Below are 27,592 nucleotides of genomic sequence, written 5' to 3' on the forward strand. Positions count from 1 at the left end.
AATATAATTAATGTAGGTTTGCATTAAATAAAAGATCGCTGTTTGCATTCAAGTGTGTTTTTATCTGTTTGTTTTGTGAAAGATCTGCAGCATAAATCATTATCTGTCTATGAGCAGCCATGTTTATTGTTATTCTTTTGCATTAATTATCAGATTAAACAGATATTGAAATTAGTCATGTATTTTTTACTGTGTAAAATAATGAAATATGTTGTGAAAAAACGATGAAACAGACTGATGTATGTGTACAATTGAGAAATGGATAAATCGCAGCCCACGTCTCACGAGGTAAATATTTAATATAAAAAAATAATAATAATGCTAACAATTTCGAAAAATAAGTAATTTGTACATTTACATATTTGGTAAGATAAAAATACATTATATAGCTTTGTATACACACCATGAGTTCAAATTTCATCTCGTGAACAGTATTGAACATTAGTGTATTTAATTCATTCACCAGACCCAAACATACACAAGTTTCAAATGCACTGGCTCAGTTAACATTTATAGTATAGTGATAATAGCGGTGTATATCTTATTTGCATTTGAAGTGGTATTATAAATCCTGTAAACATATAGAAGTTAATATTTGGACTTCTCCGGTTCTCTGCACTGACTTTAAGCACAAGTGGAAATATCTACGCACACACTCATAAGACCGGAAATCCAAGATGGCGGAGATATGCAACTGGCCCATACACCCACACAGAAGAAAAAGCAGCGAGACTGTTCAAGTTTTTTTTTTTACTGTTTGCTTCGCGATGAGAGGAATAAGACATAATTCACCCCAAACAGATGCTAAAGCATAGTTTACCGTGGAGGTGTGTGTGGAACAACCAATCAAACCTGACTATGTTAGTTGACCAATCAGAACACAGTATGCTACCGAAAGGTGGGGTTTAAGGAAACTGAATCTTTTGAACAGCTTTGCGCGAACTGTTTGGGGATCTCTGAGAATTGAGGTAATTTTAAAATGATATTTTGACAAAATGACAATGTTTTTTAACCTTGGATGGATTTAAACCTAATGTACAGGACTTATAAACAGTGATAGGAAGCTTAGCATTTTCATCTTACTGGCTCTTTAAAAGATCAGACTCAGTACTATGATTTTTCTAAAATCCAGACTGGAACTCTCTCTAAAAAAATTTGCAATAAAAAGCAAATTTGAGATTGGCCTGAAATGCAATAAAACAGTTGTATCCAGATTAGGATTTTTCAACAAAGGAGCTAATGACAAGCCTCACTGAATGCTATAGAAAAATCATCCACAGCAGTTGGACCAAATAGGCCAACTATAGTGAGCATTTTGCAGGTCTAAAGATTCCAGTAGTATGACAAGAAATACAGTGGGGAAAATATCTATTTGATCCCCTGCTGAAGTTTCCCCACTTTCAAAGAAATTTAAGTAATGTAATTTTTATGGTAGGTTTATTTTAACGGATAGAGTTAGAATAAAAAAAAAAAATCCAGAAATAAAACATTATATAAAAGTTAGAAAATGGCACAGAAATAAATAAATAAATAAGACGATACTGTATACGTGTTATATATGTTCACAGTTGGTAGAAAAACAGCCTAATCTGTGAACCTGCTGACTGACAGCATGCATTTAGGCATGGCCACGTGCTGCTAGGGTTTGTAAAAATAGCCCGGCAAAGATGGACTGAGGGATCACACAAATAATACACCCCAGCAGAGGCCAGCCTTCTGTGTGTGGCTGTATGAGTCGGTGTGTGTGTGCTGACTTGTCTCTGTAACCCTGGCTCAGTGACATGCAGCACAAGTCATTTGAAGGATGCAGTAGTAACAGTGACTCATGGCTCCCAGCTGTAATGAGAGAAACTGCACCTTAATAGGGTACAGTTACCAATAATAGCTCTGCACACATCACAGATTTATCTTATGGGGATGCTGGGAGTTGTTGTTAAAGCAACATTTCACCAGGAAAAGATTTGCTATTTCTATCTATTGAATCGTCATTACATTAAACAAACATACAAAAAATAAATAAATAATAAGTAAACAGACAAACCTTGATTATAGAAAACCAAATATGGTTATATGATTATGATTTTTTAAAATTCTTTATTTATAAATTATTTTATCAACCTTCAATATTTAAATATATTTTAAATGTAATTTATTCCTGCACTCTAAAAACGGCTGGGTTATTTTTTAACCCAAAATGCTGGGTTGAGTCTGTTGGGTCATTTTGTTTGGTTATTTAATTTCTTTTTAAACACTTTTGGGTAGTTTCAATTTACCAGGTGTTGGGTTAAACCTGCTGGGTTCAGTGGCGTAGGCAGAAATTGTATTTTGGGCGGGCCATTAAAAAAGTGGGTGGGCCTATAGTTTTTCCTAGAAAAAATATGACTTAAATAACCTTAGAGAGTGGAAAAAAGAATAGAAAAACTGCAAAAACAGTTACACCTTTATTTTGCAATATTCGGCAAAGGCAATAACAAAACACTGTCTAATCATCATGTTCAACCAACAGAGCTCAATAAAGGCTGGACAAACCACCAGCATAGACAATAACCTGTCTATTTCATTCAAGTTACTCAGCAGTGCAGACAGTTCACCCGAAAATATAGGCTAAAAGTAAAAGAAATTAAAATAATGAAAACTCAGCAGAGCATGGTTTGAAATAAATAACAACACGCTCCCTAATTTCTGTTAAATCAACCATATACAATGCAATGGTGGAAATTAAACTTTTGTGCCAAAAAAATAGCAACTCATTTAAACAATGTAGAAATACTTTCAGATTGGGTTGTGAAGGTGGTTCATCTATTGCAGTTAGATCGGCGGGTAAACCCGCGTCAGGCTGACCGGGAGAGAGCACTGGCACTGCCGCCAGGGAGCACGCGGCGGCCGCCACCGGCGCCTGACTAGCCTTCTTGTGGGTTAATGAGTCTGAAGAGCTGGGCTGGGTGGACTCGACAGATGAAGGCAGTGGTGTGTCTTCTTCCTCAACTCTTTTTTTTTTAATTTAAATAAAACATTAAAGAAACTTGTTTAGCCATTATTATGGCGATGTTAATACATTGGCTAAAGGCCGCCAGAGCCCGTCGCTCAGAGAGTCTTCCTGTCGCCCTAGCAACCATAGCAACCAATTAGGCCTAGGTTCAGGAGGGACGCTTTCTACAACTTGCTTCAACAATTCCATTTTATTCGGAAAACAAATTAAACACACACACACACCAGTCAACAATAAATCAGGTTTATATTAATATATTTTCTTAAATACATTTGAATAATAAAAATAAACTAAAAATGTATTTTAATCAAACTTGCCTGGGCGGGCCAGTGAGTAATGTGGGCGGGCCAGTGCCGCCCTGGCCCATTACTGGCTACGCGCCTGGCTGGGTTGCGTCGCTGGGTTGTTTCAGGCCAGCGCTGGGTTATTTAACGCGCCTTGAAGATGTTTAAATCGCTCCCCAACTGTCATTTTGGAAGAACAACGGGGCAAAGCCACGGCTTTCAACTGTTTTAAGGTAAGTTTATTTAATGTTTTCAATAATAATTATTTTAAATTGGCAGAATTATAACTTTTTTTTTTTGCAGCAACAATACTGTTAAACGTCTACAGGCCAACATTATTTACGTTAAATGATGAACTGTTTACCTCAAACGGCCAACCTACGTTACGCGACTCGCATAATCGTTAAGGTATCTGAGACGACAGATTAATAGTTTTATTAAGTTTCAGAAAGTGACTGATGGCTGAAATATGCGAATACCTGTGAAAATAGAGGAAAAAGTAGCTTCTGACACTGAAAAGGGAATTTGATATTTAAGTGAGTCAAATGAGCTCAAAAAGTGAATAGAGGTCGGGATCGTTGCGTCACGTCGCAATGCATTGTGGGAATCGCGGTACAGAAGTAGATGTACTGTATAGTAGGCATTAGGTAACGTTGGTCATTTGGTCATTAATTTTGATTATTTTTTGGAAAATGGTTCAGTATTGCTGTATTGTGAACTGCTGTAATCGGTTTCATGATCGACAGGGCAAACGCCTCGTGAATCATATTAGTTTTCAACATTTTCCTACTTGGAAAAAAAACACAAGGTGTCTGAAATCACCAAGAGGCGTCAGATGGCTTGGGTCGCCACTGTACGGAGGGAAACCATCACCTTCGATAATATTATAATACATAGTTATGGTGAGACATGTTGTGTATGGTCTCTCTCTCTCTCGCACATACACACACACAAACTCAGACACAAACACATTACGTTTTCTCTAGTTTTTGGCCAGTAAGGGAGTCAGTTTAGTGTCTGTATTTTTTGTTTAAACATTTTCTTTTGACCCAATCCTGAACTTAATTTGCATTTTGATATTTTTGTGCTGACTGTATTTAACAAATTTGAACAACTTGTTTAAAAAAATAAATAAAAAAACTGGAACGAACTTCAAAATAGGAAGTTAAGCGTCTTGTTTTGGTGAATGGTGGGTTGTGTCTGAGGTGAATGTTCGTCAATATTATACCGGGTTACAGAACTACCGGAGGAAAACAGTGGATTTTTGCAAGTATGATAGGTGAGTAATTACTCCTGAAGTGTAACAAACCCGCATAGACAAGCTTCATAGCTCGCAGAATCTGATAAGTGTGTGTGTGTGTCACCACTGATGCTTGGTTAATGTTAAAACTTCCTTAGTGAAAAAGATTGTTTTCTCCACGTTTAATTTGCAGATCCATTTATGATCTGCAGGTGAGCCTCCAGTGACTTTTTAAAAAGTGAAAGTGACATTTTTAAATTGATCGGAGGTGTAAGCGCTCACTCCACAGACCCGGTAGGATAAATTATCAGGGAAACTGAGGCTTGGTAAACTTTCATGTGTTCATAGGGATCGATTCCGCCTACAACCTCTTTTTTTTTTTTAAGTAGCGTTGTTTGGCTTCATTATTAAGTCTGTCCATATAGGTATAGGCAACTTTTTTTGTCACGTTCTATAACTTTTTCTGGAGACTGGCTATTATCTTATTACAAACCTGCTTTGCGATGCCTCTAAAATGGCCGCCGTTACCCACAATGCACCATTCCATGACGTCTACGCCCGAGCTCTATACGACTTTCTGCTCTAATGTAAACGCCTGCAGTTGTCCACATCGACATTTAAATCATACAAATTACGTACAATATAGTCGGACCGCAGGTCTAAAAGAACCGACGACCCAGTTCAAGTAAACCGGTTCAGTAATTCTCGAACAAAGTGATTCCCGGAAAAGAATCGACGTCTCAGGGCATTTCAAAGTGCGCGCACGCACAGCGAGTGACGCTGGCCGCGTTAGTGAAGTGATTTGATGTTTTTGTGGTTTATAAAGTCTTTTTACATACAAATTATAATTCAAAATGTGTTTTTTCCTGTCAGAAAAGCGCATGGATACATTTGTGAGAGAAAAACTGGTCGAGAGCAGTCTTATTGAGGCGTCTAACGGTAAGTTCGTGTTTATTATACATTTTACATAATTGTTTGTCTGTGGTAATCAACTAACGTTAACCCTCACGTAACTTAAACGCACATATATTTTTATTTCGTGCTATAGTTAAAGCTGCACCAGAATGTACCTAATTTATGAGCGTAAACATCATATATTAATTTTCCAGATCGTGTTTTTTACTTGTCCTTATCACTTTGGTACATCTGTAAGTTTTTATATATGGACTGTTTTACCTACGTGACTTGTCATAGAAATGTCTGTTTGCGCGCATGCAGTGTGATCTCCCTTATCTGTGCCAGTGACTGTGTGTGTTTGATATAGCCAGCATATTAACATAAAACTGTGATTTATAATGACTGGAACATCCCATTGATTAGACAGTTTGAAAGCACACCTTTCAGCCAATCACTATATCATATTCTGCTTCTGTAGACCAACTCATAGGTGAATTTAACTCATAATCATGATGGGTCAATTTCATGATTAACTTCACACAGTTAATTGAACTGAATCACTGTTATTAAAACAATTTGTATTTTTTCTTTTTTTTTTCAACTTTATTTTAAAGGTTGGAACAAACATGGAATTCCTTAACTGAGCAGAGTCCACAAAACCCATGACAGCAGATCTCTCAGGCATTGATCATAATCAATGGACAGGTAAGGATATTCTGCACTATTTTCAAAAGGAATTGCAAATTGTATATTTAATTGTATTTTTCCACATGTGGACATATACATTGTGAAATAGTCCAAACTCAATTGAAAAGCATTTGTATTTCAGATGCCTTACACAGAAAGCTGTCAATTTGTGTCAAGGGTGGGACTATACTATGGGGCGTGTTTGTATTGGGAGATATTTTGTAGTTTTTACCCCAAATCTCTCACTGTTTGCACCCTGTTGCACGTCAGCAAACAACATTGCAGTTCTACTCTTATTTACCTAGCTGCATCTTACCCTATATTTTATACCTCAGGTGAAAAGCATTTGGTTAATGGTGAATATTGACCAATAGTACCATGTGGCTCTAACGGTTAGCAGGGGATAGTAGCTGCATTTGGGGTAAAAATGACAGAATTATTTATTGTGTGAGGTGCCCAGAATATAGGGAGATCCGGATTGCACTGTCTGTTTTTTATCACACATCTCTCGGAGCGGCAGCTGCCTTTAGTAGTGCCTTAACCTCCATTGTTCAAAGCATTTTGCATAGTTGTCTTTGAGTGACGTCACCTCCCAATACAAACACTCTCCATAGTATGGTCCCACCTCTGACAAAAATTGACAGTTTTCAATGTGAGGCATTGGAAATTCAGATGCTAAAGATTCCATTTGAGTTTTGGCAGGTAACATGTGCGACACAGTGAAAAAACAGACATGGTAATTCATAAAACCTCATGTACTTGTTCTTATGTTGCATCTATGCTAACATTAGTCTGTTTCTCTCTTATTCCAAGGTCACCGTAGCCACCAGATCCAGTCGGTATCCAGATCAGAGGGTCACTAAAGTCACCCGGATCCAGTACGTATCCAGACCAGATGGTGGTTAAGCACCTAGAAAGGACCTCTACATCCCTGAAAGACAGCGGAGACCAGGACAACTAGAGCCCAGATACAGATCCCCTGTAAAGACCTTGTCTCAGAGGACCACCAGGACAAGACCACAGGAAACAGATGATTCTTCTGCACAATCTGACTTTGCTGCAGCCTGGAATTGAACTACTGGTTTCGTCTGGTCAGAGGAGAACTGACCCCCAACTGAGCCTGGTTTCTCCCAAGGATTTTTCTCCATTCTGTCACCGATGGAGTTTTGGTTCCTTGTTTTTCTTTAGTTGGGGACAATTAATATCAAGCGATATCATCCACTTGATTGCACAGAGGGACGATAAATCACTGAATCAATGACGAATTGACTTTAACTGAAAACTGAGTGTTTACTTTTGTCCCTTTGCATTATTACACACTATTTTCCTATTTAATACTGTAAAGCTGCTATGATGCAGTATTTGATCAATATGACAGGCTTATTACTCATAATACATGGAAAATACAGCTACAAACTGACTTTGTTTTTCCATTTGAAATTTGGCAGTCACTAAACTGAAACCGTAATTTTTGTTCAGTGTTTTTGAAACAGTGTTTTGTTCAAGATTTGCAATTGTGTTTGGATTGTCACAATTTGTCACATGTGCAAAACGCAATTGAAAATATAATTAGCAATTCCTTTTGAAAATTGTCCTTCCGTAGACAGGCTCTATAACGGAGTACACTGCTCTCAGGTGTAGATCTTTGCTTCAGAGCTTAAGTGTTTGACAATAGTTCACCCAAAAATGAAAATTGTCACTAATTATTCACCCTGGTCTGAAAGCTCTCGAATATCAACGAAAATATCTTAACTTGTGTTCTGAAGATGAACCAAGGGCTTACGGGTTTGTAACGACATGAAGTTGAGTAATAAATGACAGAATTTTCATTTTTGGGTGAACTATATGTTGAACTACCCTAAGCAGTGCACATCTACCTAAGTAGGAGTCCTTATATACTTGATATAAATTTAAGGACATCTTTAAATGATTTTACATTTAAATTTAAAGAATGTTAATTGTCAATGTCATTTCACTGTGTATTTAAATAGCTAAAAATCTCAAAATGTAATAGTTAAAAAGCTAGACACAGGTCATTCAGAAATAATTTTCTTATTTATTGCAACTGTATTTCTGTGATTTTTATTTATTTATTTTGCATTTGCTGGAAACATAAAAAGGGAAAATGCCATGTTGTTTGTCATTGGTAAATATTTTTGAATGTCAGATGGCATTAAAAATATTTTTAACAGTCTAAATAACCTGTATTCTTCATTATTTATTAGTCCATGATTGCTTTGTTAAGCAAAAGTGAAATGAGAATAACCCAGCAAGAATAACCCAGAATCATAAAAATGCAAACCCACAAATGGTAAAAATGACTCTATCTTGGGTTTTCTCAATAACCCAGCATGCTGGGTTAAAATGTGTAAACCAGCATGCTGGGTTACTTTAACCCAGCATGTGTTCTGTCCAATATTTACCCAGTGCTGGGTTGCCAATTGGGTTATTTTTAACCCAGCCATTTTTAGAGTGTGTGAGGCAAAGCTGCGTTTCCTGCAGTCTTTACTATAGTCTTACTTTCTTTATATGATGTTTTATGTACAGTAGCAAAAGAGCTTGGAGATTTTGCTAAATATCTTTGCAGCTTTTGTTTTACATGAGTTAATGCGGGTTTGCAATGACATGAAGATTTTTGTGGACTGTCCCTTTAAATGTGTCAGATCGTGCAGAGATGTATGTCTAGAAGCACTAGATTTCATAGTGTAGCTCAGCAGAGGTGATTACACACCACTAAAAATAGTCATGGCAGTGTTGTCTAATGTGAGCTCCAAAGCTCATTCAGGATAATGACAAACGCTACGGCTTACACTCAGCATATTTAGATTGATGTGGCTTTGAAATCACTTGCAGCTACGTCTTTTGAGATATAATCACTGAAACTGTCACACCAATGTTGTAGATGACTAGAACTGCACTACAAGAAACCATTAAAAACACACTGAATTGAAGCGCAACCCGCAGCGCCACAGGAGGCCTGTTGGACCGTAGCCTACACTTTGTCTTAAGCCCGGCGACAGGAACGATAGCAGCTTGGTTTGCATAATGAAGGCTGTTTTTCCTCACAAAGCATTATTCAGCAGACACTGTTATTCGCCCTGAGAGCGACGGGTGAGATGAAGGGGGGGTTTGGGGAGAGAGAGAGAGAGTGTGTGTGTGTGGTTTAAGGTGAGTGTGAGGTGAACGGCTGACTGGGCACAAGCACATGGCCGAATGTCAGAAGTCTCTGGGGGACAAGGGAAAGCAACTGGTGAGAGCAGACCTGACGGGCTCGAAAGAATCTGTAGTTGGTCAGATGGCATTCACACATACATTAACTGTACGTCTCAGGGGAGCAGTAGTAATGTGTGTGTGTGTGTGTGTGTGTGAGCGAGCACGTCTGTGTGTGACCTCTGCGAGGACCGTGTCAGTCCACATCCCTTCATTGCACTCAGCTGTAGTTCCAAGCTTTGTTTATTTCTCTGTTCCCGGTCTCACAGATGATTCATTCTCACGATGGGCCTCCAGAAAATTCAGAGAGAACATGTGTCATGTAAAAATGACTTGCACTGTTAGCTAATGGCAACCTTTACAGTGTTGTTTAAATCATTTTTCATTCCAAACATAACTATTATTTTTTTGTCATGATCTGTCCACACAGTTTAGATTTATAAAATAAATACATTGGGGAAAAACTATAATAATAATAATAAACATACAATTTTGTTTTTGTGCTATTTCTTTTTTCATTATTGACTGGCTCCACTATTCTACAATGAATTATATGACGAAAAAAAAAACTAATATACAGTTAGGTCCTTATATATTTGGACACAGGCACAATTATTATTTGAGCAGCTGACCAAAACATATTTAAGTTAAATTTATATAATGAATATGGGCTTAAAGTGCAGTCTTAAAGGAATTATAGCTCTTTAATACCACATTCATCCAAGAGAAGAACCTTCTCCAGGAGGCAGGTGTGTCACTGTGAAAGTCTACAATCAAGAGAAGATTGTAGAGAGCAAATACAGAGGGTTCACCACAAGGAGCAAACAAGGCCAGATTAAACTTGGCCAAAAATCATCTAAAAAAGTCAGACCACTTCTGGAAAAGCATTCTTTGAACTGCTGAAATTAAGATCAGCCTGTACCAGAATGAAGGAAAGAAAAAAGTATTTGAGAAGGCTTGGAACAGCTCATGATCACATTCACATCATGATCATGATTCACAGCATCTGTGAAACATGGTGGAGCGGTGTGTGATGGCATGAGTGTGCATGGTTTCCAGTGGCACTGGGTTACTGGTGAAGACAGAAGCAGCCGGATGAATTCTGAAGTGTACTGTGATATATTCTCTGCCCAGATTCAATCAAATAGAGCAAAGATGATTGGACGGCACTGCATAGTAGTGGACAATGGCCCAAAACATACAACAAAAACAAACCAGGAGTCTTTGAAGGTAAAAATATTCTCCAATGGCCAAGTCAATCTCCTGATCTCAAACCGACTGAGCATGCATTTCACTTGCTGAAGACAAAACTAAATGCAAAAAGACCCACAAACAAGGTATTCATCGCCAGCAAAGGATTCGAAACAAAATATCAAAAATTACCATTTAATTTTAGATTATATTTATATGTCCAATTACATTTGAGCTCCTAAAATGGGGGAACTGTGTATAAAAATGGTTGTAATTCCTAAGCATTTTATGTTTTATTTTTGTTCAAAAAACAAGCTTAAAGTTTGCACTTCAATTTAATTTTGATTGTTTCATTTTAATTATATTCTGGTGGCATACAGAGCTGAAATTATGAAAATTGTGCAGTGTCCAAATATATATGGACCTAACTGTATATACAGCACATATCACTGTTAGAACGATTAATTGTTACATGTATTATTGTCTGTTTAAAATCATAAAATATACTTTAAAAATCACTCTTTTACATTGAAAAACCTATCTGCCCACGTAGTCACACTGGATTCAATATGCCTCTTGTTTATTTACCTATTGTTCAACAAACATCTGACACAGGCACTCACAAACTCCCTGAAGAGAATCCAGCCGTAGGTTAAACCAGTTATTCAACCAGACGCTGAGCAGTCACATTATGTTACTCGCCAGAGGGCAGGGAGAAAGACATGCATTGTACACACACAAACACAAACACACATTCTTTATCTATTAGCTGTTATGAGTAATAAAGTGTGTCTACACTATGTGTTAAGTTCAGGTTGCAAGGGCAGGGCTGCAGGAACTCAGAGGAGGCTTGATTTATTGTTCTGGATAATGTGAGACTGGGCTACAACTGGCAGTCTGCCATAGGGGGAGCCCTTGACCTAGAAACTGGGGAACAGAAAAAAACAGTTAAAGAAAACTGAACACCGTGACAACAAGAGAGAGAAAAAAACAAGCTCCATAACTCTTCAGGAACACGAAAGCTCTTGGAGACTGATTGTGCTGTTTATCAGTGAACCTCTTATATGGTTGACAGTGCTGATTCACTAGGTTTCACATGTCTTTGAAATATGTTGTTCAGTGCAGTGCATAGATCTGAATTCAAAGACCTAGAGTGCAGGCACTCACACGCTGTTGTTTCCCACAGATTAAAGCTCATACAGTAATTTGCTTTGATGACTGTGGATGAGAATGTGATGCAGGAACTACAGACTGAACACAATGACCTCAGGTATGTCTGGCCTCAACCATTCAGGATGTTTAAACCACATACTGCTGCCAATACATGACTGTGAGATCCAAATGCTTTACATACATGAGAGAAAACCTCAGAACTGTCAATACACTGGGTTTCATTACAAACTGGCTTAAAGCAATAAATATTATTTAAAAATTGGTAATATTTAAATGATTTTTATTTATTACTTTACAACTTTAAAAAAAGTTGTCGTTAAATGGTAAACAACAATAAATAAGAATATTAAAATATTCAATTTTATGCAAACTTCCTTTCTTATCTTCTGTCCTCCCTTCATAATACTGTGCAAATTTAATTGATTCCATATATATATATATATATATATATATATATATATATATATATATATATATATATGAAATCACTGAAAAATACATAAATACAAATGCAGATAAATACAATAAACCAAAATGATAATTATAGATAAATAATAATAAATAGTCAGTCCATACTGATACATTTGTAAATATTAAAATAACTTTCACTCAGAATCCATTTTGGTTCAACAGAATTGGGCAGATCATATGCAGATCATTTATTAACTCTCCTTAGTTAGACGCCATAACATTTTAATATTGGTTCTGCTTGTGTTAGGTTTTTCAAAGATTATTGGTTAAATCTTCTGGGCTCTTCTACACAGTAAATTAATTAGAAAAGTGCTTCTTAAGTATTTCTTTTGAAACTCTAACTAAAACAAGCTATTCCAGACATTTAAAATAACAGAAGTACTCATTAAGCGAAAAAAAAAAAAAAAAAAAAAAAGTTGTAAATGTGTACTTAAGTAGATCTTCTGGGACAGTTATCTGTACACAGTGTCATTATCAAACTGCTTCTTTTTCACAGACAGAGATCTATGGTCACGAGGGAGTTAGAGTTACACACTCATACCTGAACACGCTTCAGTGATGTTAACATCAAACGATGGATTGTGGTCATCGGTCCATGTGCCATTCCATCATTGATAGGAATGAAAGATTAAGGTGAAAAATGTGATGCTGTGATAGACAGCAATGAGTGTGCTCTTCCTTGACACAAGAAATCAATGTGACTGCTATTGATTATGTGCCACACACCAGACACACCACCTGTCCAAACTCATGTCTGCCACTAAAGATTGGTGAAAGAACATTTACACTTGCAAAAAAAAAAAAAAAACACAAGTCATTCATCGTCATTCCAAACGTGTATGACTTACTTCCTTATGAAAATCAATAGGGTTTAGTTTTGTTTTGAACTTGCACAGACTTGCATTGTATGGACAAAAACAGTTAAAACATGAAATTAGTGAAAAATAGACTAATTGCATGATGCTTTTATGGGAATATTTTCACTTTTTGGATATGAGAGTGGGTAGGTAACAACAGAACTATTCATCTTTGTCAGTGATTCTCAATCCTTTTGACTCCAAGGCCCCCAAAAGACAACATATGAATAACAAACTTCAGCTGCTGTCATTTCTGATGACAAGGCTGCTCAGTTTTTAAACTTCTACATTTACAGAAACATGTGGCAATATATTAAAATAATAATAAATAAAATCCATGTTTTTGTACATGGCTATTCTAGTTTGTAATCATAAATAGTAATTCCTTCCTGGCTATATAGAAAAAAACATTTTAGACACTTTATTTGAAATTCCATGTTTAATTCAAAGTGTTATGTGCTGTTATTTTGTCATTTATTAGCAATTTCTGCGTGAACATTTTTCTACATAATTTTTTTTTTTCAGTTTATGATTTTTGCTTAAATCAGCTTTTATTAAATCTTGTTTTATTTTATTTTAAATCATTTTAAGCCATGTTGTGGCCCCTTTGGAAGTGTGCAGAGGTCATCTAGCAAGTCGCAGCCCCTAGTTAAGAACCACAACAGACACATACATCTGTATTTATGTAACTAACTGATTCCAGGATATCTGTTTACTTTGTTCCACATGATGTATGTATGCAGCTTGCTTATCCATTGATATTTCCACTTTCCCACAGCTACACATCAGTTCATCTCATAGACCCCATTGACTCATGGCCACCTCCGGTCCACTGCGTTTACAGCTGCCAGTGCGAAAGCTGATTCCCATTTTGTTCGCCGCCTGCCACTATTTCTCATCCATAATTCAGCCACCCCCAGATCGACCCCTCTTTCATAGGAACAGACTCTGCATGCTGTAGTGTGCTGATGTCCCTCAGCAGTGAGCGAGTGTGTATGCGTGTGTGTGTGTGTGTGTGTGTTTGTGAGTGAGTAAGTGACGGGGGGTTAATGTGTCTTCAGGGCTGCTCTCTCCATATGTCAATATTTAACCAGCGGCGCTCTCTCTCATTCGCTTTAGATTTTTTACTCACTTTTGGCTAACATTATCAGAATTAGCATAAAACCTAAACTGATGCCTGGTATTACAATACTTGATCAATCAGTGCAATCAGTCTCTAAAATTACTTCCCTTTCTAGCTGATGTCATCAATGAGCCCTATATGATCAGATTGGACACTGTTAACCGATCGTTTTGATTGAAATTGACTGCAAACCTGTGTGAAACCAAGGGGTCAAGGTCTCAGCCTCAGGCATGACCCCCTTGGAGCAGACACAGCTGGGCTGGACAAAATTCACAACTAAAGAACTGGCACCCTTTAGTTACATTATTGTGAATTTGAATTGATTTTGCCACACTCACATAAAGGTAAATTGGATTTTGAATTGGAATGGCAGGGAATGAAAGTTAATACAGGTTTAAACAGGTAATGGCATTTTGGAAAAATTATTATTATTATATTTTAATCTTTAAACAAGGCTGTTTAATTAACATAACATCATATTAGAGGCCTAAACCATGCAAAAATATGCAATTTGGTGCAGTTGCTGGTATTTATATGCTAAAAAGTAAGCTTAAATCATGATAACTCATGATAACTTCTAATGTACGGTAAATCATTTTGATTTTATAACAGACTACGTACATAAATCTACACCCTGCACCTGCAATAATTTGTCTAAAGATGATAGTTCAATTTTTAGTTATAGTATTTATTTTGGGGGTACAGAACATACAATTCAATAACGCAATGACGATTGAGAGATGTTGAAAATGAACGTTCAGATGTTGAATCAGCGTTAATCGAAAGCATGATGTATCAATTTATATCATGTACATGTATAATAGTACTTGTTATTTTTTATTATAAAATGGATTGTGATTTCCATTCCATGTGATTTTAGCATTCATGCAACCTGTACAGACACACTTAAAAAGCTATTATTTGGCAAACCAGTGCATTCAGTTTGCATACATTAAAATGCATGTCTTTCCTTATTAAAAACCAAAAGATGCTGTATACATTAAGTCACCATAGTGTGGAAAAAGTCAAATTGAACACATAAAGCTCTAACTAATTATTACCCACTAAAGTCATACATAACTTCTGCCAGAAACTATAGATCCTGAAGATGTATCAGTGTTATCTGTCTTAGACCCACTTGTGTGAGTACTGTTAGAATGGCAAGCTTCCACAGCCAGTCTTATTTCCATGTGCATGTGCTTTCATGGGCATTTACCAACCATCTGAAGAGCCCCTCATAGTCTCAAAGGAAAGAGAAAGCTACAAAGGGGGATTCAGTCTGTAGCTGTTTTTCCCGCCTTGTGTTGCTAAATGTGGTTTGATAAGTGGAAGACGAGTTACCTTTGATCTGTTGGGTTATGCATTATTCAGATGTTGTCGCTTACTCGCTCTATCGGGCTGCGTGACGGAGAGGGGCAAGATTTCTCCCTGACTCAGCATGTTCCCATGAATTTTCCAACCACTAATCAAGGCTCAACTTTCTAAAGATCACATAAGGCATTCCAAGATTAACGTTAATAGGTCTTTGTCCAACAAGTTGATTAAATAAGCATGTTTTTAAACTCTCCATGTCTAATCTGGCAACTATTTCTTTTAGCTGCTTCATGTGCAGCTTCAAATTCAGGGCATGCAAAAGCCCCAGATAACCGAATGTATGTCCCATGACAAAGCGTACAGATCTACGCCACATGGAATGCTAAGAATGGTGAGGATGTGAAATGCTAATGTGAAACAGCATGCCATGCTGTGGTTTACACTACACTGTCATCTGATAAATATCTGCTGGAGAATTCCCGGCTCTGTCTGAGCCTGCCTGCCTCTGTCACACTAGTGACTGAATATCTCATAAATCACTGTAGCGCTGACTCCCAACCATTCATTTCGCTTGTTAAACTTATATATATATATATTTTCTCCAAATGCATATTTATATTTCACAACTTGACTTTTTCTCTGAACTCTTGAGTTGTTTACATCATGCAATTCAGAGTTTTTCTTCAGATTTGTGAGTCTGTTTCAAAATCTTGTCTATTTTCCTCTGAAATCTTAGTTACATCTTGCAATTGTTTATCTCTCTTTCCATATAATTTTGAGTTTATATTGTGACTTTTTTTCTCATACTTGTAATCTCAAAATTGAAAAAAAAATTTTTTTACTCCATTAAAATCTATTTCAAATAAATGCTGTATTTTGAACTTTCTATTCCGCAAAGAATCCTGAAAACAAATGTATTTCGACTTCAACAAAAATAATAAGCAGCACAACTGTCTACAACATTGATCATAATGAGAAATGTGTCTTGAGCATGCATTAAATCAATATATTAGAATAATTTCTGAAGGATCATGAGAAAACGGATCAATGGCTGATGAAAATTTAGCTTAGTTTTCACAGGAATAAATTTCATTTGAAAATATATAAATAAAGGCTGAAACTGAACGAGAGCAGCAGCAGCAACGACTCGCTCCGAGCGGGGCTCGAACCCGGGTCTCCGATGGGAGGCGGACGCACTAACAAGGAGGCAGAGATATTTGAAGCAGTTTTACTCACCGCCTGTGGTTCCAACACACGATCGTGACCCTTTTTCATTGGGATTGCATCATCCTTAAGAAATAAACGATACGCAAATCCGTCGTCAAACTGGGCTTTGTTTGTAAAACAAGCATTTTAGAAATGCAGGGAACAAACAAAAACACTTGCACAACTCCGTTGATGCTCTGTAAAAATAAACTCCATCCACTGGTCCCTTAATGCTGTTTTTTTTTGGTAATCTGTGCAGGGTTGTCTTGCCCTGGCAACCAAAAACACACTCCTTTTGTGACATTTCGCGAAACTCTTGCTCTGATCAGTGATTGTCTGTGCTCAGCCTCTCAGTGCTCTGCTATACGGGAGCGCGCGCTCTTCTGGCAGATGTGCCCTCAGGACCCATATAAGGAAATTCCGCTCCATCTAACGTCACACAGAGCCATACTCGAAAAAAACTTTCCGAAACTTGTGACAAACCGGAAGGAGTATTTTTGCAACAGAAATACTCCTTCAAACGTACAACTTAATTTTTGAAACTTTGTCCATGTTTAGCATGGGAATCCAACTCTTTAACAGTGTAAAAAACTCTGTAAAAAAGTATGCATGAAATAGCATTTCACCCCCCCTTTAACACATTTAGTTGTCTCACTAATGCGATTATCTTGTGGGACCTTTAGCACCAAAAAAACCACTAAACATTTTTGTTATATGCACATGTTTGTTACGTGTAAACAATAAAGTGATAAATATTGACTCAACAACTTATGTTTTATTAGTGTATGCATGCTTATCTTTTATTTTTGTACTTTTCGATCCTAACTGAAAGTCCTATGTTTTCCTCTGACAAATATGACTTCTGTCTCCCCTAAATGTCTACACAACAGTGCAGCATATTTATCAAAATGCTGGGAAACACTGAACTACAGTATAATGTATGTGTGTGTGGACCACCATTTATATAACAACTATTAAACCTAAAAATGTATTACAAACAGATGTCATAATACAGTGTCAAGATAACATGCCTAAACACACAACTAATTCCACACATTAATATTATATAACGTGTTCTTTATTCAGTATGACTTAAAGAGCACTTGTTTATATAGGCGGACCAGGCGTTTATACTGAAGATCAGAGCAGAGGGTGTTCTGGCTGTAGATGGAAGGATGTTGCTCCAGATAAATCCCTTAGCACTCTATATTTGTTGAGTTCATTTAAGTGTAAAATAAACTTAGAGAAGAGTGTGCAATAGCAGACACCCACACATGCATTTGTTCACATGTCTATGGCTTACAAATACTTACAGTATGTTGAACAAGTACAGAGATCATCCACACAGACGTTCTCTGAAGTCCGGCACATATTGAAATATGGATGCGCAGCACTGTGAAAAGGGGTTTTGCAGAAGGGGTTTGATTTAGTGATGCATTATCCACTATCACAGCAAGACAATATCACATTCAATAAACGATTATTACAGTGGAAACTCATAAGGGGCTGAGGGAGAGATATGAGTGAGGGCTGATAAGGGAACATTTTCCCTGTCAGGTTTGTACAACAGATGAGTCCAATTTAGAGAGTCTTGTGTGGGCAGTTTCTGTTTGCTAAAAGCTCAAGCTCAACATCTTGTAATATAAAGTTCTCTCAACGCGCCGTAGAAAGAAAAGGGATTACTTTTCATAAATCAAGAATTGCTGGGACTATCGTGAAAAACAGCAATCACTGTTTTTATGCTATAATATTATTAATATTATAATGTGTAATAAGTGATGTTCACCAAGCAAGTGTTGTTAACCAAAATATGAGCAATTATCAGTCATACTTTGAATTATTAATACAAAATAATCATAAATAATTAACTTTATTATTAAATTATAAAACTAATTTTGTACTGTTTATGTTACAGACATTAATGTGTGCCATTACTTTTGGGTCAATAATGGGACCGTATTTATTTATTTTGGCCAAATTATTATTATTTTTTTTTTTAAGAATAAATAAATAAAAGCAATTGGCACACACACTGACTCTACATAACTCTTTTATAATGAGCATATTTTAAATGTATGAATTAATATTTTTTTAGTCCAAATTTTCTGATATAATAATAATAATAATAATAATAAATAATAATAAAAATTAAAAGAATCTTTAATACGTTTGAAAAGAAAATCGTATTAAAGATTTTGACACAATCTGATATTATCAATCTATTTATAGAATATATTAACATTTAAATTATTAAATAATTCAAAACAAATTAACTGTTGAATTTAAATTTGTCTGCCAAATCAAATACATTTGATGTGACTCCCCAAAAACTGATATTTATGAATTAATAGTTCATGACATTTCTAAAAAAAAAAAAAATACCTTGAATTTTTTCTACAATTTAAAAGTTTAAAAAAGCACATGCTTCCAAATTATATTTATTAAAATTAAATTAAAATGTATCATTTGTCAAAACATCCAACATTAACATGCAGAGTTCTAACAAACAGATTTTTAAAATATTGTTCTTTTCTTTATTGTAGAAATCCCTCACATATCACAAAATTGAAAACAAGATCTACTGTATGTTTTTATAGATATTGCACGTCATCAAATCTTTCTCTGTGACCAGTAGAGGGCAGAAGTCTTGATCTAGAAACAAGCCTCTTCCCTTTACCATAGTCTGCTGAGAGCACACACTCTTCTTCACACAAACCAAACTCTTTGCAACTTCAAGACAGCTGGGGCTGTGAGAATACAGCAGAAATAAGGTATGGGAATCAACACGTCCTTCCATCATATAGTGAATACAACTTGACAAGATGCCTACCGAGCGTGACTGTGCTTGCAGGCGGAGATGACTGGCATAAAGTGCGTGGCTGATATATAGATGAACATCTGACATGCCGGGGGAAGGAGGAGTGCTGTGCACGCTGTGCTGTGGATCTGACAGGCAGATAGTCTCAGTGCTTGGGTGTGGTGCGAAAACAGGTACAGACAACTCAGTCTGTCAGCATTCAGAGAAAGTGAAATGTTCAAATGCTGCCGCAGTCGCATCCCTCATTTTCACTTTGAATAAAGCTGCATGTGTTTTTTGGCAGGCGGTGTGTGATGGTGTGATCTGGCATGTGGATGTGGGTTGGAGAACAGTGGCTGATCATTAGGGCACTGAGTGTAAACAGCAGCAGGCCCACAGGAGAAGCCTAACGTGGCCTCCTCACAGAAGATCAATAGCCCATCCACAGAGAGCAGCACACACACACACACACACACATACAACACATATCCTTAGCAACAGTCTTTGAGATACACCACCAGATTTCCCATTACAAATGAGCATTCTCTCATTATTTACTCATTGTTTATTTACTAGTGAAAGTGAATAGGGACTGTGAAGCTCCACAATGACAAGAAAACACCATAAAGGTCATTCATTCACATGTGTCACAAGATGCTTAGGAATGCATTTAGATTTTTTAACAATGTATACAGTTTTTATAGTCCATTCCAGCGCTTAAATTTCTCAAAAAAGTTACAGTTCGGCTTCAGAAGACTTGGAATATAGTGCTTGAGTTGCATGTAGCAAAAGCTGTAGTTTAGTAATGCTGCTTTTTGTCATTTCGAGACAAAGTTATGGATCGACAAAGTCATGATTGAAAACAGCGGTCATGATATTCTTCAGAAATTCACCTTTGTGTTCCATGGAAGAAATTCAGTCATAAAGGTTTGTTTCATGAGGGTGACTAAACGCAATGCTGTTTTTGTTAAGTAAAACTGAAACTATTAGCAATATAAACAAATAAAGCTGAAATAAAATAAAGCATGTCAAAGCATGCAAGAAATGTTGCCAAACACCAAAAGTATTACATTGACTAAAACTTTAATAAAATATAAATAAATATAGTATAAAATAAATATTATAATATTGTATATTATATATGTATAAATAGTTAAATACTAGAATAGTTCATAAAAACACCAAAGAAGGTAAAGCTGTATATGTTTTTTCAAGTGAAGTATTTTCTAATACAATCGATCATGTCCTCCATAATTAAAGTATATTTACATTTTAATGCCATGCCGTCAACCAGGGCTATTTTCATGGTGACAAAAACGTATGACTGATATATCTTTTTATAAACATTTTTAGGAAAAACATTTCACATTGCACATTGTTGTAATTCTTAAAGGTCCGGTCATTTTGGCAATGTTGTCAAATGTTGTATTACAGGGAAATGTAAGTCATGTAAAACTTCTTGAGCAGACGCTGTACACCGAGACTCTTAAATAATAGGCCAGATATGCTGATGTATTCCAGGGTGGAGGATGGGTATGTTATAGTCTCCATAGAAACATAGTTGCAAACTCTTGTGGAAAGTCCCTTCCCAAATGCTGACCACAATGTGGCTGTGTATGTGAGTGCATGCGTTTAACATTTAGTCTAATTCTATTCTCCCCATAATGGGGTTTATGAGTATTCTCAAACAAAATATTATAGACTTCCATTGTCATTGAAACTCACCCGGGTGTGTCTTAGCAAAATCAACAATAGTCACGTATATCTCACTCCATGTAAATTTTGTTTTCTGGTCGAAACAGAATGTTCTACTCATAGCAAGCAGAACAGAAAATTAGTTTCATAAGGCTATTTACATGAAGTAACTGTGGGCACTGGACTGCAAACTTACTCTCAGAACCAGAAAACAAGCTGCTTCTTGGTTGTGGCCAGAAGGGATACAGCTGTGGCCGGAAAATGACAATGAATTATTACATGTTCTACCTATTATATTGTGTTTTATTAATGTTTAAAGCAACCCTGAACCTACCCCTTGAAATAATGCAAAAACAGTATTGTTATACAGTGTGACAAAAATGATGCTATATTGATGTGCCCAGTAGTATACCATAGCCTTTCTTTCTCTTGGCTAATCACTCTTAACTTTATTTTATATACACATTGGTAACAGTTTTACCATTTACTGCACTTTGTTTTTTCTTCTAAATGTTTACTTATAATGGCTACAGCTAAGTGAATAATGCACCCCCCCCCCAACCAATCCAACCGCAAGCCCCGCCCCCTACCTGACTCTAAAGATTTAATTGGTCAATCACAACTCTAAAACAAATGGTAAACACTAACCCTATGCACATTCTGATAGTAGCCTATTATTATTTGCTGTGATGGATTACATCCATGATATTTCATAACACTGAAGTTAATTAATTGAATTTTATTGACAGGCGACTGAATGATTAAACAAATGACCAATTCGGCTAAAGGCTAAATGGATTGAGGTAAAAGATTATCTGGATGCATGCATGATGATTTTTGTGATATCTTTTGCTGATGGCACTATATTGCTTTCATAAAACAAGAGATTAATATTAAGTAACTTGTATTTGTTTATTTCATACATTTCTTTAATAAATATCGTTCCAAAAGAAGCAACGGCGTCTATCTTTTCATGTTTATGCACAGGCTAAAACTGGAACAGTCAATGGGTGGAGCGGAGTGACACTCCTCACTCCAGCTCCAGCTCCAGCTCCACTCCAGGATTTACATTTCCTGATTCTGCTCTGAGCGAATGACACTAAACTATGTGCAGTTTCCCTTCCCAGTGGTTTTGTACTAAATAGCAGCACTCCCGGAACGCTGCGGTGTATATCAGATTAGAGTAACTAGTGACATTTAATATTAACTTAAAAATATAACATTTGTTTATGGTGCCACAAAAGTCATTATGTTTTTCTATAGCATACTTTTAATGGAGCAGCCTCCAATCCCATCTCTTTAACTGGGCCGGCCAACTGCTCCATATTTGGATTACACATTCACACACACTCTTACACACGCCTCCACACACTCACTCCCTCCGTCACACACTCACTCACTCACTCACTGGAGGTGGGGGCACGGAGCGACAGAGCTATTAGCTTGGCTGCAGCAGACATCATTGTACGAGAGGAGGGCAGACGATTCCACCGGCAGTGCGCGAGAATAACGCACGGAGAGCCTCGCGCTTCCTTGCCCGTTATACCGTACAGTAAGTCCGTGCATCTAATTTACCAGCACAAAAGTGTCTTTTGGATTTGCTTGCGATCTTGGAAAAATGGCTGGGAACTAAAGGAGGAACAGAGTGTGACGTTTATTTAAAAACCTTTGTAAATATTAACTGTGACAATTGCACTAATTATTATGTCAATCTGTCTGCGGTCGACCGGGCGAGATGTTTAAGATGTGCTGTATGTCATCTCGATTAAAAATTATAGAACTATATAACTACTTTGAAGTCGCGCACGGTAAGCGGGGCGGTTACTTGCGAGCTGGAAGCCCGAGCAGGGAGCGCTCTCGCCGGGGCTGAGTAACTGCGCCACCCCGCCTCCTTTCATCGCTCCAGATAGACTTATAAACATCCATTTATCTGCGGGTTATTGATCAGTAAGCTGTACTTTTTTTAAAACAAACTGACACTCGTCCTAGCTGTGCGCACTTCTGCTGAGTCAACACTGTTACTGGAAGCCTTTTGATGTGAAAACACAATCGCGGAAGTTTAGTCTGTAGTATAGTTGCGACTTCAACCCGTCTAATCCACGGCGACGCGGTTTCTAAAAATGCATTTATCGCCCGTGTCTGTTTGGGAATCGCACGTACAAGTAGACTACAACACTTTTGTCTCCGCTTCACTGTGACAGTGTTTTAATAGACATCGGTTGTGTCCCAAACCCTAGCGAGCGCACCATATCGTAAGGTTTCTAAAAACGCGGTGTGATTTGTTCGGCGCGTTCCGAGCAGACTCCAGTGATGCTGTCTAGGCAGCCCTACTAGGCTTTGAGACGCAGCCATTGAGTGTATCCCGTCGTGATGTCACTCGGTTCACCCCGGCTGGTTATATAATGAGCTGTTGCTGTGTATATTTCATGTGTTTGCAGGGCTGATGGGGCTTCATGCATTGTGACCGACATTCAGTGCCAGGTTTTGTTGCTTTACTAAATAAACCGTGCAATTTAGCGTTTAAACCGTTTATTAAGACAGCATCAAGTAGGTCTTTCGTTAGAATAACATTATATCAACTACTATTCTGTACTATGTGATCTGTACATTAATACACTATGCACCATATAGACTTGAGGTTGTACACAGATAACAACAGTGATGTACTGTTCTGTACCAAACTATATTGTGCAATGCATATAGCCTTAACCATTCTACATGTGCAAAGATTTATTGCATGTGTCATATAACAGTTAGGCATATGTTACAATTTACACTGTAATGTATACTATAGTATATTCTAATGCAGTATACTGTGATATAATTCACTGTACGATGAAACACATTTGTTTTGACTTTTGATCTGAGGTGATTGTGCAAAGATTTATGGGGCAGTTGCATATACTATACTATACTATACTATATAATAGCCATACCACTATACTTTATTGCACATATGACAATACATCATATATTTCACTGTACTCGAGTAAACTATAATATACTGTGCTAAGTATTCTACACTACACTGCAATGCAAAACTTTTATTTTTAATTTATGAATTTAATTGAAAATTGTGTGCACACTTACAATGGTTAATGCACATACTGTACTATATAATAGTGTACTATAATATGTATACTATGCAATGTATAGCTTTTCCTTTTAAACAGACTTTATTATGCGGTGTGCACAGGTTTATGGTTTTATGACAGGTGCAGAATATTTTAATCTACATTATTCTATGCAATTATTTTTATGTTGTGTATCATGTGCAGTTTTACAGCTCATTGGACCTTTGCAGCAAATGTGAAGCCAAAAAAAAAAAAAAAAAAAAAATCCATGTGAAAACATTGTTACTCCCAAATGTTTGAACAGAAAATATCTCCCTTGATCCAGTTTTCTAAAGAGATTTAATTCACTTTTCGACTTTGCATGCCATAAAGAGGCAAAGAAAGAATACAGACAGAGTGAGAAATGAAAATTTAGTGCGTGAGACATTCTTGCATTGAATGTTGAAAGACCAGCATGTTCAAATAAATAAAGGAGGATTATTTGTGGGGTCACCGTGCTACAGTTTCACTGTGTTCTGCAGAGTATTGCCCCCGCATGCTCAGTTTTCATGCTTATTATTAGTGTGCATTTCCGAGGCTCTTGGATGATTAAGAAATCCTAGCGCATTTAATGAAAATCCTATTGTTTCAGAGAGCGTGTGGATTAGTGTTTCCCACTTTTTTTCTGTGGTTGTAATTCATTTCAAACTGTATGAGCTGCCCTTTGCAACCTGTCTGCTCTGATTATTCAGTGAATGCTTTTTTCAGAGGGATTTGTGTGGTGGTGAATTGCTCAGTGCTATAACTCAGTAAGCAAATCTCTGTTTGATGGCCCCAGAGCCACTTACTTTTAAATGCTAATGAGTAGTAATTAAGACACAGTGTATGGCCTAATCACAAGTGCTCTAGTGTGTCTGCTCACTTGTTCGGTTTTACACATTCACCTGTCGCTTGTAAAGTACTCGTTCTTGTCTGTCCTCAGTATCTGTGCTGTTCAAACTACCACAGTGTCAGTAGGGTTGAGTTTGCTGAACCCAGCTGAGCTTGTGACAGATGCAGACAAGGTTAACTTGACACGCTCGAGTGCCAGTGAAATATGGAGGGACACACCTCCACCTGCAGACAGTGCTTACATAATGTCACTGTGATTGTCAGGGACAGTATCAGCCAATGGGTGAATAGAGCCAGCTGGACCAGAAATTTGTTTACACATTGAAGGGGTGGAGCTCAAGTCAACCTGGTTTCACCCTTTGCTGGAAAATGAGTGTCAAGTTAGGCCTATCCAGGCAAGCTTTTAAAGTACACTCCCTTACAGGTATGCATGCATGAACTCAAGACCTGGCCACATTGTTCTGCAGCATGAAAGGCAAATTAATGTTATGCCAATTCTTTTTTTGAGCTTTAAGTTTGTTGGCTATAGCTGCTTTTTAGTGGTTGAACCTTGAATCTAATACTTTACAGAGTCTGTGGATGTGTTTGCACCTGGTTTTGAAATCTGTCTCGGGTCATTTGATCGCAAGTGGCCATCTGTTGCTGTTTATACATCTTGCATGTTACATATATACTTTTGAAATTTTAATCTGGCCACACGTGATGTTTTGAGCAGAATGCTTTTCATTATTTTAGAGATAGTTCACCCAAAAATGACAATTCTGTCATTGTTTACTCACCTTATGTGACTTTCTTTGTTCTGCAGTGCCTAACACAAAAGAAAATATTTGAATAATGTTTGAGCTGTTTTGTTTATACGGGGTTCAGAATATTAAATCTCTAAAAAGGAGTTCAGTGGTTTAGTTCAAGTCTTTGTATTTTATGTACATTTTCAACCTAAACTCATTGAAAAAACATCCCTCTACCTACATTTTTGCAAAACTTAGCTACCTATACAACATTGAAAAAATAGGCTACCTATACAATTACAACACTAGTAAAACACTTTTTTTCCTTTTAACATTACTTTTTATTTAACAGGCAGATTATGGATTCATAAAGACTTATTCTTGCATGGTTCTGAAATCAAAAAGCTTTTCTCATGGTGCATAATTTGTAAACTAATGCATTTTGACATTTGCATCACATAACCTGCTCTATACTTACTGTATGGCTTTTCTGAAATAGTAAACTTGCTCAGAAGCTCACCTGGTATACTGCTTTCCACTTGCAACCGGAGGAGTGGACAGGTACAAGTCAAATAAAAGTCAGAAAAAAAGAGAAAAAAAGACTTGGAAAAGCAGGCTAGAAATGCAATTTTTGCTTCAATAAATTCACATTTGCTCTTGTTTACATTATTGTGTAGGTTTAGTAGGGTTAGACATTTCACCTGAAGATCCAGTTATGACATTTTGATTAAAAATTATGAGATACAATTTTTTAACATGCATAGATGAATTGTTAACAATAAGAAAATAGATAGGATGAATTTTCATTTAATTTCATTCAAAATAATTTTTTGTGCACTGGATGATTGACAGGTGAGTAGCCGGTCCATCACTGCTCTCTGTGACGTCTCGGAATGGATTAGAGTTTATGCTACCAATGCAATGTAGTCACGTGTTTTCAGCTCAGAATGTGATTTGAGAGACCAGATTTATGCCTGTATTTATCTCAGTCCACTTGTGATCGTATGGGAGTACAAGTGTAAAGGGAGTCTACAGAAGTTCAGTGCCCTTTCACAGTGTCAAAGTCTCACAGTAGGGAGAGAGTATTTGGTAGGAAGGAGACAGCAAAGAATAGGAGGGGAACGGGATCGACTGAGCAATGCTGTTTCCAGACCTTTATAGCCCTTTTCTTTCATCTCTCAGCTCTATTCATTTGCTCTCCCTTCCATGGGCGCAGTACACATCCCCAACCTGCTTTTGTACTCCAGCGCTCAAGAGCTTTTTTGATATTGAGATGAAAAACATTCCTTTCTCAAATGAGTGGATGTCAGCGTGCAGGCTGCTCGTCTTCCTCTAGACTCCCCATGACGGCTTTATGTATAGCCTGAATTGAAGCTTTTTATTTTTCAATGGAACAATGCGATGAACGTGAACGTGCTTGAAACTGTTCATTGTTGAGTGAATGTTGCTGATTTTTTCCCCTTATTCTTTTTGTCAAAGTGTGGCGCTTCAGGATCATCAGTAAATCTCTTCATCCATCTAGAAGCATAGTTAAAAATAAAGCACTCACATGAATAAATCACATTCAGGCCTCCAGAATTCATGACATATCCAGGCTTTGCAGCCGGTAGAGTAACAAACTGTACGCGCATGTGGTTTCTGGGCAGCTGGGAGTCATTTTGAAGCCTTTTAAAATCATGTTTAATGGCCTTATGTGGCCTCAGAGTCGGAAATATCGTGATTTTGAATTCAACTTGAAAAACTTAGTCAATTTAAGAGTGGGAAAATTCTCAATGATACCTTCATT

General features: G+C 37.0%; 1 protein-coding gene and 1 long non-coding RNA gene across 2 annotated transcripts in view; both read left to right on the top strand.

The window, feature by feature from the left end:
- Window positions 1-3,380: 3,380 nt before the first annotated feature.
- Window positions 3,381-8,567, top strand: LOC127978726 (uncharacterized). Its single transcript, XR_008158626.1, has 4 exons — window positions 3,381-3,506; window positions 5,387-5,452; window positions 6,025-6,115; window positions 6,911-8,567. It is a non-coding gene; the product is annotated as an uncharacterized LOC127978726 (long non-coding RNA).
- A 13,950-nt stretch (window positions 8,568-22,517) lies between these two features.
- The window catches only part of LOC127978579 (ataxin-1), an 89,420-nt gene continuing 84,345 nt past the window's right edge, over window positions 22,518-27,592 (top strand). The window contains exon 1 of the mRNA XM_052583329.1: window positions 22,518-22,686. The gene's annotated coding sequence lies outside the window, so the exon portion shown is untranslated. The remainder of the gene's footprint in view (window positions 22,687-27,592) is intronic.

The sequence above is a fragment of the Carassius gibelio genome, chromosome B19 (assembly GCF_023724105.1).
Source record: "Carassius gibelio isolate Cgi1373 ecotype wild population from Czech Republic chromosome B19, carGib1.2-hapl.c, whole genome shotgun sequence".
NCBI classification, from domain to species: domain Eukaryota; kingdom Metazoa; phylum Chordata; class Actinopteri; order Cypriniformes; family Cyprinidae; genus Carassius; species Carassius gibelio.